Genomic DNA, 18826 nt, shown 5'->3' with positions numbered 1-18826 from the left:
ACGTTTGGGTGCCATGGAGATTAGGGTTTTTGGGGGAGAGATAGAGTAGGTGAGAAATTTCCGATGTGATGGTTTTTCAGAGTGAATAGTAGCGCGAGTAATGATGGGATGAAGGGAAAATTTATGAAGGGGCTTTTATGCGTATTTCAAGAGGGTTCATTTATTGTGGTGCTTTCCCTTTTTCTTAAACATTCAATTTTTCAAAAGGGCATGCATTTAAAATTTTTGAACCAATGCAACGTATGAAATTAAAAAATGGCAATTCCGAAAAATAAGAAGAGAAGAAAAATAAAATAAAATAAAAATTATGAGGAAAAATAAAAGAAAATGAATGAAGAATATTTGAACTCATGCTTATGATACCTTCTAACTAAGTTGTACAAGTACCGTATTATTTTCAAAGTACTAGTGAGGACACTAAGGGGAATATTATGAGACTAATGTGAGTTCTCAACCTTAACTAAGGTGTATGAATAAAATTTATAAAAATTGCAGGACACACTTAGTAACGAATGTTACTTAGGGGGATAAATATAAAGGCATTTTCATATTATTCTGATCATCCCTAGTTCCAAGCGAATCTTTTCAAATCGATCTCTAGAAAGTGGTTTGGTCAAGATATCAGCTATTTGATTTTCAGTGGGACAAAATTCAACTTTGACTAAACCTTTTTCTACATTGTCCTTCAAAAAGTGATGGCGAATATGAATATGCTTGACCCTTGAATGATGTACAGGATCGTTGGAAATACATATTGCACTAGTGTTATCACATAATATAGGAACACACTTATATTTTATGCCAAAGTCGCGTACCTGTTGTTTAATCCATAATAACTGGGAACATACAACAAGCAGTTGCTGATACATACTCGGCTTCAACTGTTGAAAGTGCAACAGTGCTTTGTTTCTCTGAACTCCAAGAAAGTAAGCTTATTCCTAGGAACTGAGCAATTCCAGAGGTGCTTTTATGATTTACCAAGTCTCCAGCATAGTCAGCATTAGAGTAGCTAACTAGATCAATGATGTCACTTTGAGGATAGAACAAAAAAAGATCATCACTTCCTTTCAAATACCTAAGAACTCTTTTGATTGCTGTCAAGTGTGATTCCTTAGGATTTGATTGGAATCTGGCACATAAACCAACACTAAAGGAAATGTCAGTTCTACTAGCAGTTAAGTAAAGTAGGGATCCAATCATACCTCTATATAGTTTGTGATCTACGGATTTACCACTTGGATCCTCATCCAACCTTGTTCTTGTTCCAATAGGAGTATGGTTGTTTTTGCTTGTTCTAGCCCATACTTTTTTAGCAGTTCTTTCACATAGTTTTGCTGATGGATCATTGTTCCTCTTTTAGTTTGCTTGATTTCCAAAACCAAGAAAGAATTTCAATTCTCCCATCATGCTCATCTCAAATTCACTACTCATTAGATCAGCAAATTCCTTACAAAGAGATTCGTTAGTAGCACCAAAAATTATATCATCTACATAAATTTGTACTACTAGAATGCATGTTCCTTTAGATCGAATGAACAAGGTCCTATCAACTTTCCCTCTAATAAAACCATGTGAAAGCAAGAATTTTGAAAGTCTTTCACACTAAGATCTAGGAGCTTGTTTCGGCCCATAAAGAGCTTTATCTAGCTTATAGACTTGGTCTGGAAGATCATGGTTTTCAAATTCGGGAGGTTGTTCCACATAGACATCTTCCATTAAATATCCATTTAAGAAAGCACATTTAACGTTAATTTGGTACAACCTCAACCCCATAAATGCAGCAAATGCAATCAAAATTCTAATAGCTTCTATTCTAGCAATAAGAGCAAAGGTCTCATCGAAATCAATACCTTATTGTTGATTGAACCCTTTAGCTACAAGTCTTGCTTTGTTCCTTATGACTGTTCCATGCTCATCCAGCTTGTTCTTGAAGACCCATTTCAGTGCAATTACCTTTTGGTTCTTAGGCTTCGTCTCAAGATGCTAGACCTTGTTCCTCTAGAACTCATTTAGTTTATGGCATTTGTCCAATCAGACTCTAGTAGGGCATCATGATCTCGAGGTTTTGTCATGGACAGAAAGGTTGAGTTGGAATCTTGCCTGAGTTCCCTTCTTAATGTTGCTTATGATCAGATCTAGTTGATGGGATCTTAGGTGTCTCCAGGGCCTTGGTTCAAAACTCTTTGTTCCTGTTCCTTCAACTTGAGGTTCTCCAGTTGTTTCAATTTCTGGCTGTATTTCTTCTACTTGTGTTCCTTCATCTGCCTGTTCATCGTGAGGAATAAGATCAGGAACAATCATCTCATTTTTCAGGAATATGCTTCTTATCAGTACCTGCAGGTGTTAGTTCCTCATCAACGTTGGCTGACTCTTCAGAACGAGTCAATCCAATTTCAAAATCATTTTCATAATATGGTTCTTGCAGAGAGTTAGTTTCATCAAGTATGATATGAACGCTTTCGTCAACACACATTGTTCTTTTGTTATAGACTCTATATGCTTTACTATTTAAAGCATATCCTATAAAAACAGCTTCATCACTTCTAGCATCAAATTTTCCTAGATTATCTTTACCATTGTTGTGTACAAAACATTTACAACCAAAGACTCTAAAGTAAGAGATGTTGGGTTTTCTTCCTTTGAGTAGCTCATAGGGGGTCTTCAAGGTAATAGGTCTCAGCATGACCCTATTGATGATATAGCAAGCGATGTTTACTGCCTCTACCCAAAAGTTCTTTGGAAGATTGCTGGCTATTAGCATTATTCTAGCCATGTCCTTTAGAGTAAGATATTTCCTTTCTACCACGCCATTTTGTTGTGGCCTGTGGGGTCCTATGAGCAGAGAAGTTGTGGGCTAGTCCTTCATTGCTGTAAAAATCATCAAACTTGGAGTTTTTAAACTCCTTACCATGGTCAGAACGTAAATGTTTCAATTTACAACCACTTACCCTTTAAATTCTTTTAGTAAAGGTCACAAATTCATCAAAAGTTTCATCTTTTCTATGAAGAAAAATAACCCAAGTGTATCTTAAAAAATCATCATCCATAACTAGTAAATATATCTTACCTGATCTGCTTTGGATACGTACAGGGCCACATAAGTCCATGTGAATCAATTCGAGTGGACTTTGTGTACTTACCATTTTCTTTGGTTTGAACGAGGATCTAACATGTTTTCCTTTTGCACACGCACCACAAACTTCATGATTTGAGACCTTGATTGTTGGAAGACAAACAACTAAGTCCTTACCACTTAGCTTATGGAGCGAGGTCATACTTGCATGAGCACACCTTTTATGCCAAAGAAGTGGTTCATTATCTATCGCACTTAGACAAGTCAGATTGTTCCTAGGAACCAGGTTCAGGTCAACAACATAAGTGTTTCCCTTCCTAGTTCTTTCCAAAATCTTGGTACACATGTACCTACATCACTTACTACACAAAATTCATTAGTAAACTTCACATTGTTCCCCTTGTCACAAAATTAAGAAATACTAAGTAAATTATGTTTCAAACCCTCGACTAAAAATACATTATCTATGGAATGTGACTGAGATTTCCCAACCTTACCTACAGCTACTATATTACCTGTAAGATTGTCTCTGAATGTCACAGTTTGATGCATGTCATTTCCGCAACAAAATTAAATTTATAAATCACTCACTAACTCTAACAAATAGATAGGGAAAGTAAGGGTCGATCCCACAGAGACTGCGTTATTATCTTAAACTAATTATTTAATTATATATATATGACTATTTATATATATCATGGGGGGTGGGGGTTTCGAATATCTCTATACCTAAAACTATTAAACTAAAATTATAAATATAAATTGCAGGAAATAAATTCGATTTAAAATATAATAAAGAAGCTAATAGGAAACACGTAATTTTCTCTTGAGACAGGGTTTAATCATTGAATCATTAAACTAGCCGATAGATAGATTGATTAACAAATAATCCCTTGAACGGAAGAAAATAGTTGTTTTATAATTTATGCTAACTAAACCCTGTCAACGCATGCAAGTTCAGTCCTAATCAAATATATCAATTTAACAATGAAAGCATGTAGTAAATTAGCAAACTTGACCGCTTTAAGAACACCAATCAGTTAACTCTAATTAAGCCAGAAAGCTGCAACTAAATTAAAATTAACATCACATAAAATTCCAGCAATAACATCAAACAAGATAGGTTCAACCTAATAATATTACTGTTAATCCAAGCAAATAACCATGAATAACACCTTAGGTGATGAATCTAAAATTAACATTCATAAATTCCAAACTCAAATAACAAATTTCATGTGAATACGCAATCAAACTAATCAATTGAATAAACAGAAATCAGAATCTCATAAACCCATAAAAAAATTCAATTACATGTTCCTACTAGTTTAAAACTACTCTAAATTAGACATGAAAACAAAGAAAAAAGTTAGAAGAGAGTAGAGAAAACTCATTAGAGTCGAATTTTCGAACTGAAATTTCGCCGCTATTGTTTCATCCTCCATTGTTCATCTTCTGCACCCCTTCTTCTTCATTCCATTTCTCCCGTGGGTTTTCTATATAAACCCACCTTCATCATATTTGTCTCTAGATTTAGGGTTCCCCCAACTCCCCTTTTCCTCCTTTCCTTTTATTTGGGATTTTGTATCCTCTTCTTTTTAAGTTTGATGGGTGAATTCCTTTTGCTGTGGTTGGAAGCAAGTGGGCCTATCCCATTTTTGTTATAACTTATAAATGCATTTAAGATATAAGGGTTGCAGGTGTGTAACATAATTTCGACCCAGTAAACAGCTGAATTAGCTCCTGCTTTCTTCTCAGAAGTTGTAGGTTTCAATTGCAGCTTTCTGTAGCCACTTGAATCGTCTCGTTTTGACTCCGTATGAGTGACATATGACCCAAATACTATATCAGCCCTGTAGAATTAGTAATACTAGAATATAGTGCATCTTTCCGAACTCTATTCAAAAAGGTTATCACTAATTAATTAATGAAGACACAAATTCATCTTTTAAACACTAAGAATAACTATCAAGTGATTAAACTGAAATTTTCTAAAAGTATAATATTTGACCCATATAACTCAACAGACGACACTAAAAGTATTATATTAGAGCGTAAAAATATGTATAAATAGGCACTTATCACAGTTCCTCCTTCATAGACTGAAAGTGAGAGAAATTTTGTTTTGTCTCCTGTCATGTACTTAAAACAAACAACCGCTATCGAGGTACATTATCCAATGGTAGGAACCCAGTCTGACTTGGGTTCCTCTGTCGGGCTTGAGTTCATTTTAACTTTCCACACTTTCTTAATCAAGCGAGTGTTCTTTTCAATATGTTCTTCTCTGGTGGAACAGTCTGACACTAAGTGACCACTGATCCCACAGTAAGAGCATAATCGGTTGCTTGGCAGCTCAACATATTTTTTCATTTTGTTTTTCTTATTATGATTGAAACCCAATCTATTTCGTACTTCATTTTTACACTTTAATATCTAGCTAACTGGATCAGGAAGTTTTGTTCTTGAAGATTCCAATTTCCTTTAAGTACTAGATTTTCATTTAAAACTATATTGTATTCAGATTTCAATTTCTCAAAATCTGTTCTGGTATATTTAGGGGAACTAGTTCCTTTAGGAACAAATAGTTTCAATTCTGCCATCTCCATATTCAAGAAGTAGTTTTCATTTTAACCTTTTCAAAGGCTTCTTGAATACGTCGGTTTTCATCAAATACTTCAAAGAATCGTTCCTCAATACTTGAGTTTAAACTTTTAAACCAGTTTGAATGTTCTTTGGTGACTTCCAAGACATTTTCCATATTCTCCTCTCTAATGCCGATTTCCTTGTAATCATCCAAAGTTTCCAAAAGCAATTTAATAAATTGGTTCTTTTTAAGTTTTGATAACTCTTCTTCAATAACATTAAAACATACCTTGGTATTGGGCAATGCAAGTCACCTTCATCTAGCCTTTCTCCTGTAGTGTTCATATTTACCAGGTACTAGCTCCTTAGTGTTAACTGATTTTGGAGGTATCGGGCTCTGATACCAATTGTTAGTCTAGTATAAACACTATATCAACTACAAGAGGGAGGTGAACTGTAGTTGGGGAAAATTTCATACTTTTTGCGGATAAACTAAATTTGAAAGGTAATGAAGAGAAATAATACAAGGAAGAACACACGAAGATCCTTTTAACAAGGTTCTCTTTTATTTATAATAGTTATTACAATTTATTATGAATCAATCCTCACTTAGTTCCTCTAGAAACCAGGCCCCACTCACCTTGTTCCCCCTGAACACGTGACTTTACTCACTTGACTTCACTAGGAGTCTTCTCTTTCTCTCTTCTCTTTCTCTTTCTCTTTCTCTTTCTTTATTCTCACTCTTGAATACAATATTTAAGTTCTCTCAACCCACACTCGAAAAGCATTACAATAATTGCTTGAAGAGTAATAACTGAGAATAAACTCCCTTATAAAATATTACGAATAAATCTGGGAAGTTGTTGGTTTATTTATTCTGGTTCATTGTTGAGCTATATATAGAAGATCACAACAGCTCCTATTTTTTCTTCACTAAGAAATCATGGGTGTTAGAAGTGACCCATTATCTAACCGTTGTTGGACCCCCATTATCCACGATCTTCTCCAACTAACTCCACATTCAAATCGACGTACAACCAGCCATTACTTCCATATTTGGCGTGAAGGTTGTTGTTGAGGCTGAATATTTGGGAATTAGTTAGATCTCCTGTATTCTAGGAACTGATTGGTCAAACAGTTTCCAGTCTCCTGGATTCTAGGAGCTGTAGCCTGATGTGCATTTCCTTCATTGTAGCCCGGTTTGTTGCAGTTTGTTAGTTCCATAATTTCAGCCATCTAATCTACAAGCAAGTAACAAATACATACTCTTTCTAATATCATGGAGATTATTTTTATCCAAAATAATATTCCATGTTATTAGGTTAGCAATTTATATAATACAATATTTCGAGCATAAGAATTAATTGATTTAAATAACTTGACTAGGTTAAACTCATGACCAATTGTCCACAAGTTATAATCAAATAAATTATTCTCAAGATAATATGAATGTGTGTAAAATAAATTCTTACACAATTAATTTTCTAGACTCAATAACATTATTTGTCATATTAAAACCTTGAATACAACACTACAGTTCTGGAATCGCAGCAATAGGTCTGACTTATTGTTGCTGTTGTTGCCCAAAACCGCAACAATACGTATGGTACATGTAATTTTATTTTTTCCATTTTAATTTGCATCTAATTTGAAGGATAAGAATATTGAAAGAAAATAAAACACAACAGATTCAAAAGAAAGACAAAGTAATTGCGCTCGTATAAAAAAATATCCATGTAATGTCCTGACCTCTAATCAAGTGTTATTAAGTTAATTAATCGATTATTAGCAGCGAAACCTAGATAGTTGGCACATTACTGCCGTACTTTCCATAAGGAAAATATAAGGTAACATAAATTTATAAAGTCAAACATATTATAGAGTGAAATATAATATGGATCCAACATTAGTCTTGATTAATAGAAACTTAGTTACTAATCAGAGTCTGACATTAACTTAGATTAAAACCATGGGAGTCTACTACATAAGTCTAGATGTTAAATTACTCCTCACTGCTACGCCATCCCGTTATCACCATCGGTACCTAAAACATAAACATAATGTCGTGAGTCGAGGCTCAGTAATATACTATTCTAACGACGTAAATTCATTTTATATCATTTTATTTAAAAACAAGGGGGAGAGAATAAGTAAAACTATTTCATAAACATATCATAACATGTTACATTATCTTCTTTATCATGTTCATCATCATGTATCTTTTACTTTGGTAACTTGGCTCGTACACCAGAAGGGACGTCTCCCCTGAACATAGTAACATCATAAACCAGAAGGCAGCCACCCGATCGAGGACAAAAGCCCTCATTAAACGAAAGGTGGCGTTAATGCTCATAATGTAGAAAATGCGCGGTGCCACCCGAGGACAATAGCCCTCACAAAAAGGAAGGTGCGTGGTTAACCGGTCGGAAGGTACGTGCACGACTCGGGATAATGGAATACTTGCCAAGAACCATATTTCACTTGAATTTATCATGTTTCATTTCTTTTAAGCATATCATCATCATCATGAATAATTATATTATTTTCATTTCATCCATAACATCATCATCATTTCAAAGCATCATATCATTAGAACCATCATAAAACATTTCATTTCCCGTAATCCATATATAAAACATAATATTAGTCATGAACATAAAACATACTTCGAAGGGGAATGCGGGTGTTAGTAGCAGACGTTACCTGAATTCCTGCTTAACAACCTTGATAGTCGGGGGAGGCTTGTAATATCCTTTATCTTCTTTAATCTAATCAAGAATAGTTTTATTAATTAACATTTCGTTATTTAGCTTCTAAGCCTAAATATTAGTTAGCGCTTATTAAGGTCATAGCGTTCATTATAATGTCGTAAAAGGTCTCATTAAAGGTCATCATTTCTTAGTTGATAATAACTTTTTAAGGTGACTCTTCAATCCACTAACTAGGTGAAATAACTCATTCATTATACCATTAGAATTATCGAAACATCATACTTAAATTTATATCATTACGTATTATATAACCATTCGAAAATATACTATTATTCGAGTTCATAGTTAATCATTAATTGATCGTCCATTATTATTTAAAGATATAATATAACCATTAATATTATTATAATATTATTTAGTCACTTAAAACTAATAAAACAAGCTAACTAGTTATTATAAGTGAACATAAGGATTAGTGGAGATAATAATAACTTAAAATTCATATTACAACTAACAAGCTTATTGAATTAGTTTTAAACAACTCAACTAATTTAGAAGTCATGAAATATAGCCCAAACATATTTTAAGGAAATAAGTTAGGTGGTTTAATTACGACTAAAATCAGTCCATTAATCATAATACAAGTCCATCTAACATCTTTTAGCCCAACAATAAAGAATTCAGTTTTAAATCACTTAGTTTAGGTTCTAATTGGACTATACTTGGCCTAGAACTAGCATACTAACAAAAGGAATTAAACTTGGGCTTGATTAGTTAACTTTAAGAAATCAGAATTTCTGTTTTAAAAAGAAACATTTCTACCTCTGCTACTAGAAGCAGGGAGACGAAGAGTGAGGCAGGGGAACGGGGTTTGGCTCCAGCGAACGGCGGTCGACGATGAAGGTGAGCAGCGACGCGATGCGACGGTACGACAGGACGTTGCTGGGCGTCGGTCGTCGGTGGTGTTGCACGTACAGCAGCGCGCGACGAAGGAGAAGAGCGAGAGAGAGTGCGATGGAAGAGAGAGAGGACGAGTGCGTGCAGGTGCGGCGGGTGGCCGGCGAGCGATGGCGAGGACAAGGGAAGGTGCGACGGAGCGCGGCGCAGGTTCGGCGGCAGTCTTGGCGTCGCACGTGCCGGCGGCAGACAGTGGTGGTGGTGGGGTGAAATTCGAAACAGAGGCGAGAGAGAGAAAATTGGGGTTTTCTTTTTGGGTTTCTTTGGGTCACGGTTTCCGGCGGGTTATTGACTGAAAATTTCTGATTAGTTCGTAGGTGGTGGTGAGGTGAGAGATGAGAGGATGAAAATTGTTGAATTGTTGTGTTCTTGACGAAGCCATTTATACTGAAATTAAGAAAACAAAATCAGTGGTTGGGAGGGGGGGAATTGAAGTAAATAATCTGATTTTTTACTTGAAGAAGCTAAGAGGATGGATTGGTAACAGAATTTTTGACAGAGAAAAGGATGGAGTATCTTGACATGCTTGCCAAGCGCCGTGGATGAGTGAGGAAGAAGGTAACATTAATGGAGTAGTTGACCATGGCTTTTTCTCTTTTTTTCCTTTTTGTTTTGTAATCCAAAAATCAGAAATTGTCCCATACTTTTACTTTAGACGTGGCTTAGTAAAATTTTGGTGAAATATTGGTATTTTGTGCTTTAGTAATTTAATAACAAAAACTAACCTTTTTGTTTAACTCATGAAATCATAAAATATAAATTGTTGTCACTTAGTTATTAACATTTTAAGTTGGTAAAATTTATGTTGTAGTTCTATATTCGTTTTATTATACGTTGCGTAATTAGTGAAACGATAAAATAAAATATATTTTAACTATATTGTTATAATTAATTATTAACTCAAACACGTTTAAGATTTTAGGATATTACCATCCACCTTACACAAAAGAAAAACCTAACATCCTATTAGTTCTAAAAAATAAAAATAAAAAAATTAAAAATCACATAAACTGCATTTGAGAGATGAACTTGAGATCTGAATAAATAAATAAAAACCTAAATATAAAAGAAAAAAAAAAGAATTAAACGGCCAGTAAACTGGCAACGTGCGCGACTTATTTGATGGTTGTAGTGCACTTGGTTGAGCGACATGCGCGAACTGCTCTCCGGTGGTCGAGCGACGGGCGCGAGTTATTCTTCGATGTTGTTGAAACTGAGTAGGCCGAAATTTATGGTGACTTAAGAATTCGCCGGTGGAAGAACGTGTTAGAGGATGAGGGAGGAGAGAGAAAGAAGAAGGGGGAGAACGAGTGAGAGAGGTTACGATCCACCATGTTAGGTGTAGATCTGCCGTTAGTTTCATACCTCCAAACTCAATAAATTGATTATATCCCGGTATTTGTACCAGTAATCCCGGTGACAGCAACACGAACAATCAACTCCTACCAATACAGGTGCCAATCTACCAATACTCACCCCCAACTTCGATTCTTCTAATGTTGGTTTTGGTATTTTTAGTGTCTTTTGGGAGTAACTAATCGGCGAAAAAAAAGAGGAAACGCAATAAAGATGTGAAAGAATATTAAGAATATTTGGCTAACATTCTTTATATTCGCTGAGTAGAAGTTATGGAAAGATAATATTTGGGAGATATTTTAGTTGTTTTGTTTCCAATAATGCAGGCGTTAGTTTAGCTTTGATTTGTTACCTGTATTGTAGGAGCTATTTTTGCTTGGGAATCTTGTGTATAAAAGGTTGCCTTCTGCTTAATAAAAAGTATTGAGTTTTACCACAACATTTTATCTCTTTCATTGTTTCACATGGTATCATCGAGCATTTTTCGATCCAATCAAAGAGTGGGGAAAACACACCACCACCTACTATCAATACACCACCACCTACTATCAACAAAAAAATGAAATCTATTCCTATGAGCTCCCCTCTCTATCTCCACCCATCAGATAATCCCAGTTTGTTACTCACACAAATCCTTTTTAATGGTGAAAATTATGAATTATGGGCGGAAGCAGTCAAGAATGGTCTTGATGCGAAAAACAAACTAGTGATTGTAGAAGGAACATTCCTACAACCGAAAGGGGATGAAGGAGAAGATAACTTAGAAACGGTGGCATGGAAACAATGTAATGCCATGTTGAAAGCATGGCTTCGGAATGTAATCGATACCAAACTACACGCCAGTATTACTTTCACGGCGCCTGTAGCAGAAATTTGGGCTGAATTACGAGATCGTTATTCGGCTGGGAATGCTCCCAGGGTGCATCAATTAAGGGGTGACCTTAGCGAATGCAAACAAGGGCGGGAATCTGTCGTCGAGTATTCTACTCGTTTGAAGGCGATATGGGATGAACTCGCCAATTATAGCAAGGCTTCGCCATGCACTTGCGGTGCAGCAGCGTCTTTAGCCAAAGAACGCGAAGAAGAAAAAGTCCATCAATTCTTGATGGGCCTTGATCGGAAGTTATACGGAAATTTGCGCACTACTCTTTTGATGGAGGATCCAATTGCCACATTATCAAGGGCTTATGCTCTAGCCCTTAGGGAAGAAAGACATGAGGTTGTCACACGGACTATAGAGGAGAAGAATGAGGCAGCCATGGCAGTCAGGAGTTACGATTCGAATAGAAATACTCGTGGTGGATTCAGTCGAATAGAATACAAGGAGGACGAACCACCACAGTGTACTCACTGCGGAAAACACTACCACACGGAGGACAATTGCTACGAGAAACACGGATACGAGACCATTCGAGCTCGTGGCAGGGGTAGAGGACGCAGGGGAGGTAGAGGCATTGGAACAAGAGGAGGAGGCCGAGGTAATGACCGTGGTCAATCCAGTCAGCACCGTGCCAATGCAGTTTGGACACTATCAAAAGAAGGCGAGAACAAGACTATTGCCATTCCATTCACAGAAGATGAGATTGTTAAGCTTCGATCGTTACTAACACCGAGCACTGAAGGTACAGACAAACACTCAGGTATGCATGTCACAATTAATCGGCTCGGTATGCATGTCACACTTGATCGTGAGTGGTTGATCGATAGTGGTTGTTCTCATCATATGACGGGAACTCGCGAATGTTTAATTAACATTCGAGCAGAAGGGAAGTCGATGGTAGGACTTCCAGATGGCCGTAGCATAGCGGCTCATAAGCATGGAGAAGTCAGACTTGGAGAAAACTTTGTATTAAAAGATGTCTTGTTTGTTCCATCTTTGACTTGCAATCTAATTTCCGTTCAGCAATTGATTAGAGAAACAAATTGTTCAATAACATTTCATTCTGATCATTGTGTAATGCAGGACCGGTCTATGCAGACGGTGATTGGGACGAGTGAAAATCAAGATGGAGTATACATTTTTCGTGGATTGAAGAAGGAAACGGTAGCAAAAACCGTGAAACAGGAGGATGCTTGTCTTTGGCACAAGTGGTTAGGACACCCATCTAAAAACATTTTGCCTTATTTTTCCCCTTTAATTAATGGTAATTTAGTTTTGGATCCAAATTATGTTTGCGATCCTTGTTGTCGCGCAAAACACACACGTTTGGTTTTTGGTTTGAATAAAAAAAGATGCGATGTTTTGTTTGGACTTATTCATTGTGATATATGGGGTAAATATCGTGTTGCTAGCCTATCACGGGCACATTATTTTTTAACCATTGTCGATGATCATAGTAGAGCAGTGTGGGTATATTTGATGAAAGAAAAAAGTGAAGCAGGTGAATTGATGAGAGTTTTTTGTCAAATGGTGCGAACTCAATTTAATCGGGAAGTAAAAGTCATTCAAAGTGACAATGGCACGGAGTTGTTATCTGGACCCATGAAATATTATTATGAGGAAAAAGGGATAATTTTCCGGACTAGCAATACTGATACACCTCAACAAAATGGAAGAGTAGAGCGGAAACATCGACACATTTTAGAGAAAGCAAGAGCTTTACGATTCCAAGCTAATTTGCCTTTACAATTTTGGGGGGAATGTGCTATGACAACTGCTTATCTTATTAATCGTACACCCACTCGTTTACTTGATGGACGGACCCCATATGAGTTACTTCATAATGAGAAACCCGATTTGAGTGGGCTTAAAATCCTAGGATGTTTGTGCTATGTACATAATAACAATAAACCCCAGGATAAATTTGATGAGCGTGGGAAACGGTGCGTATTTATAGGCTACCCTCACAACAAGAAAGGATGGAAGGTATATGACTTAATAGATAAGAAAGTTTTTGTTTCAAGGGATGTTACCTTTTATGAACATGTTTTTCCTTTTGACAAAATTGGTGATATTCATCCTAATACTAGTGCTAGACTCAATCCGCCACATCATAGTACTTCACATGACCTTCCTCATAATGACAACTCTTTTGACATGGGCACCTGGGAAGAGGATGTCGCGCATGAGAGTACGGGGAAGCATGAAATGGTCGCAGTAAGGGGGAGTACATGTGAGGATAACAGACTTGACACTACTAACGAAAGTGCTGTAGCAGGATCTAGTGACGCTAATAAAAGCGAGCCAAGACAGATTGATCTCACGCAAGAAGATCACGCAACAGAAAGAATGGACAGGGGTGCTCGAGCGCGTTTTGAACCCGCTTGGAAGCGTGATTATTATTGTCAATCCACAAGAATTATAAACTCCATCGATGATCATCGCTCAATTCAATCACCGCTCGCACAGACAGGTACGCGTTATCCTATGATTAACTATGTTATTCGCAATTGTTTCACTAACTCTCACAGGTTGTACACGACAAAAATTGATGAGATAAAAGAGCCCAAGTATTACCATGAGGCGGCAAAAGATAAGCATTGGCGAGACGCCATGAAAAGGGAGATCGATGCTCTAGAGAATAATAAAACTTGGAAGGTGGTTGATTTGCCACAAGGGAAGAAACCCATTGGATGCAAATGGGTAGACAAGGTCAAGTACAAGGCGGACGGAAGCATAGAGCGATACAAGGCGAGACTAGTAGCTCAAGGCTTCACTCAAGTGGAAGGAGTGGACTATCATGACACTTACGCACCGGTTGCAAAAATGACGAGTGTGAGGTGTTTATTAGCAGTAGCTGTTGCAAAGAAATGGTTAATTGAACAGTTGGACGTGAACAACACTTTTTTGCATGGAGATTTAGAGGAAGAGGTCTATATGAAGATTCCACAAGGGTTTGATGTCAGTGGAAAGAACAAGGCATGTAAGCTGCTCAAGTCATTATACGGATTGAAACAAGCCTCTCGGAATTGGTTTGCAAAATTGACACATTCGTTGAAGAGGTATGGCTTCATTCAATCGTTAGCTGATTATTCTTTATTTACATACAATAAAGATGAAGTTTTCATTGGAGTCTTGCTCTACGTTGACGATATGGTAGTTGTGAGCAACAACAACTCTGCGTGCATAGCTTTTAAATCCTTTTTGCACTCCATGTTTGGAGTAAAGGAGTTGGGACAACTTAAGTTTTTCCTTGGGATAGAAGTTGATCAGGGAAGGAACGGATTGTTTCTAAATCAACGCAAATATGCCTTGGGAATTATTGATGAAGCAGGAATGCAAGGAGCCAAACCAGCTCACACTCCAATGCAGCAGCGACATGAGTTGGGTTTGGCGAAAGGGCATGTCTTGCATGATGTTATGAAATACAGACGACTCGTTGGGCAGCTGGTTTACCTGACGATCACAAGGCCTGACCTTGTGTATGCGGTTCACATCCTTTCACAATTCGTTCACGAGCCCCGAAAGGAACATTGGGACGCGACATTACGAGTGGTGGGGTATATTAAGATGAATCTGAGCAAGGGAATAATTATTGATAAAAACTGTGACATGCAGCTGCGGGGGTATTGCGACTCAAATTATTCAAGTTGTCCGATTACAAGGCGATCAGTCAGCGGTTATTTTGTGGCACTCGGGAATACACCGGTCTCATGGAAAACAATAAAGCAGGCTACCGTATCCAAGTCCACAGCGGAGGCCAAGTACCGAGCCATGTCCGCATTCACTAGCGAATTGATTTGGCTGCGAGCTTTTCTTGCGTCATTGGGTGTGTTTCATATGCAGCCAATGCATCTTTTTTGCGATAACCAAGCGGCCTTACACATTGCAAAGAACCCCGTATTTCATGATCGAACTAAGCATATTGAAATAGATTGTCATTTCATACGACAATACTTGGTGGACAAGTCGATCATCACGGAACATGTTCGAAGCAAGGAGCAAATAGCGGATCTGTTTACTAAGGCACTCGGAGGGGAGAGGTTCCGTTATTTAGAGGGCAAGTTGGGACTTGGTTTACCAAGTGCTCCAACTTGAGGGGGAGTGAAAGAATATTAAGAATATTTGGCTAACATTCTTTATATTCACTGAGTAGAAGTTATGGAAAGATAATATTTGGGAGATATTTTAGTTGTTTTGTTTCCAATAATGTAGGCGTTAGTTTAGCTTTGATTTGTTACCTGTATTGTAGGAGCTATTTTTGCTTGGGAATCTTGTGTATAAAAGGTTGCCTTCTGCTTAATAAAAAGTATTGAGTTTTACCTCAACATTTTATCTCTTTCATTGTTTCACAAGATGAGAGAGAAAATTGATGGCAGGTGGAAGAGGTAGGAGGAGGGGAGTGTATCTCTACTTTTTTTTTAAAAAAAACGAAGAGTGAGAATGAAGGTGTGAGGATAGAGAACGAAGGAGTGCCATGAGAGAGAGAGAGAGAGACAGGGGTTGGGGGATGGAGAAGTGAAAGTGAGGCGCGGACTAGTGGAATTAGATTTAGGGTCTTGTTATTACGTATAAGGCTGCGACTCAGATAGTTGATATCATATCGGGTCTTTAATATTGGGCCTCTTTATTGCTGCAATTTATTTTAAGGAAACCGCAACAATAGATTAAAATATTAAATATTTAATCTATTAATGCGGTTTTCGCCCAGAACTGCCGCAATAAATTGATTTTCGATTTTTCTTTTTCTTTTGACATGGTTTATTGTTGCGATTCAGCCACAATAATAAGCAATTATTCTATTAGTGTATATAAATATATTGTGGAGAAGAAAATATAAATCAGAAGAAAGCTTGTGCTCAGATAAATTGGAAGAATTTGTTTACGAGGTTCAATCGTTGAATATTAGTAAATGTGGAAGAGTTTGATTTATATAATATAGATTACCGAATAATAATCAACATTCAGTATAACTATTAATAGGAAATTCAAAAAAATATTTCTTATGATTGTTCTATCAAGTTGTATTGTCAATTTTATTTTTTATTTGAGTTTTTTCACACATGTAAAAGAGGAAATCATTCTTGTTAATTCAATATTAATTGGAATTTCAAATTCAATTCATTGTTAAGTTGCTCAATATATAAGGTAAGTAGGAAGAAGAAAAGATTATTTAATATAATTACCTTCATTAAGGGTATATCAGACTTTTTCAAAGGGGACATCATCTTCGTCCTCCTTCACTTATATAATAGAGATAAATAGCCTTTGGCTTAATAAAGTCAAAACTTGCCAACTCAAAGTATTTGACCTCCAATATAATAATGAAAATTAAATACCTCCTTGAAAGGATTATAAACATATTTTAAACAATAAAAAATATTAATGAAATTCATAAAAATATGGGAGATTAGTCCTCTGTAAGATTGCAGAATAAAAAAACCCTACAAGTTGATCAATATCATTTCAAAGTATCAATAATCTTAAAAATATAATTAATTTTGTGGAGATCCTTAACCAATTTACTTTTCAATAAATGCCCATGAAGCAATATATAAGACTAATAGTCTAATATCTGTAAGATGTAGCATGTTCTCAACAAGCTAATAGATATACTACTAGGTTTTAGGCCCGGGCACAATGCACGAGAACTATTTAGTATAATAAAATGTTTATATATCAGCTACAATGAAAACGTGTAAACGATTCTTACGTTAACTTGATAAAAAAAAAAACTTTGTGTTTAAGAGATATACACCTTTATATTAATTATAAAGTTGTTTAACATATACATGATACTGATATGTTTTGGAAGACTTCTTTTTAGTGCAAAACGAAATTTATTAAGAAGTTACTTCCTCCGTTCTATTTCTATAATATTGCAAAATGAGATTTTTACACTATCCATTCACCATCATAACCTTTCACTATATATTATGATTTTTATGTCAGGAAAAATATTGTCATGTGGGGTCTTGTTAGATTCATCTCGATATATACTTCAGAATATCAATTTTGTATAATTTTACTAAAAAGTAATTAAAGATATTAATAGTTAAAATAGTGTATTAGCAAACGTGAAAACTCAATTGTTGCAGTAGAAAAAGAACGGAGGTTGTATAACATAGTCATAAGCAAAGCCAACAACACCTTATGTTGAGATGACAAAGGTAAATTAATGATCTCAACTGCTTCAAAAAGGGAGAAAATTTGCACGAACTTGGTCTTATCCTAGTAACCACTTAGGGGTCAATTGTCTTATTAGAAACCCTCTCCACATTAAAGTCTTCATTTTTTACTCGAAATGGCCTTAAAGTGTTAGACTTCCCATGTTCTTTCTCATAAATTAGTACTATTGGGCAATTTTTACTCGTGACTGAGAAATGGCTACATAAAATTAGCCATGACTAAGAACTGGTCTCGGGAGATACAAAGCTACCATGTGATAGGGATTGTCCTTGACTTTTAACACATGGTCGAAAAAACTGTCTTTTTTGAAACATCATAAGAAATTTTGTTCCAACTGACGGAATAAGTACCATATGGGGTATAAATACCTTATTCCCCGTTGCTAACTGAAATACCACAATTTCGATGATATATTGTATCATACCTTATTCCAAATTGTGTGTATTTTTTGAAACATCATAAGAAAATTTTGTTCCAACTAACGGAATAAGTACCATATGGGGTATAAATACCTTATTCCCTATTGCTACCTGAAATTACCATCATTTCGATGATATATTGTATCATACCATATTCCCCGTTCCATCTGACGTAATGAGTATCATACGGGATTTCCCACTTTACTTTTTTGCCTAAATACCTTATTCCCCGTTGCTACTTGAAATAATCGTCCTTACTCATTAGTTTCTTCCTAAAAACAATTTTAGAATATATTAAGCCACCACAATTTTAATATTAAGAATAATTTAGAAAATGATAATTTTGTATAGTAAACAAATATAAATACACAATACTTTTATAATGTCTGTGTGTTATATAAGTTCTCATATGATTTCCATTTCAATATTATGTTTTACATCAAAGAAAAAAGAAGCTGTCAAAACAAAGTGCATAGGCAAATTAACAACTTTTCTAATTCGATAACTTCTAATCTTTCAACAACAGTTTTACTGTCTTATAGACCAACTAAAATTGAATACTTATAAATCCCTCTTTTGATATATAAGCTTGATATATAATTAACTCATTTTGTTGATTCACCTTCTCAATTAGTGTCTCGAAGCTCATTAAAGAAAGCTA

Source organism: Beta vulgaris, chromosome 8 (assembly GCF_026745355.1).
Source record: "Beta vulgaris subsp. vulgaris cultivar EL10 chromosome 8, EL10.2, whole genome shotgun sequence".
Lineage (NCBI taxonomy): Eukaryota > Viridiplantae > Streptophyta > Magnoliopsida > Caryophyllales > Amaranthaceae > Beta > Beta vulgaris.
This window is presented reverse-complemented; position numbering follows the sequence as displayed.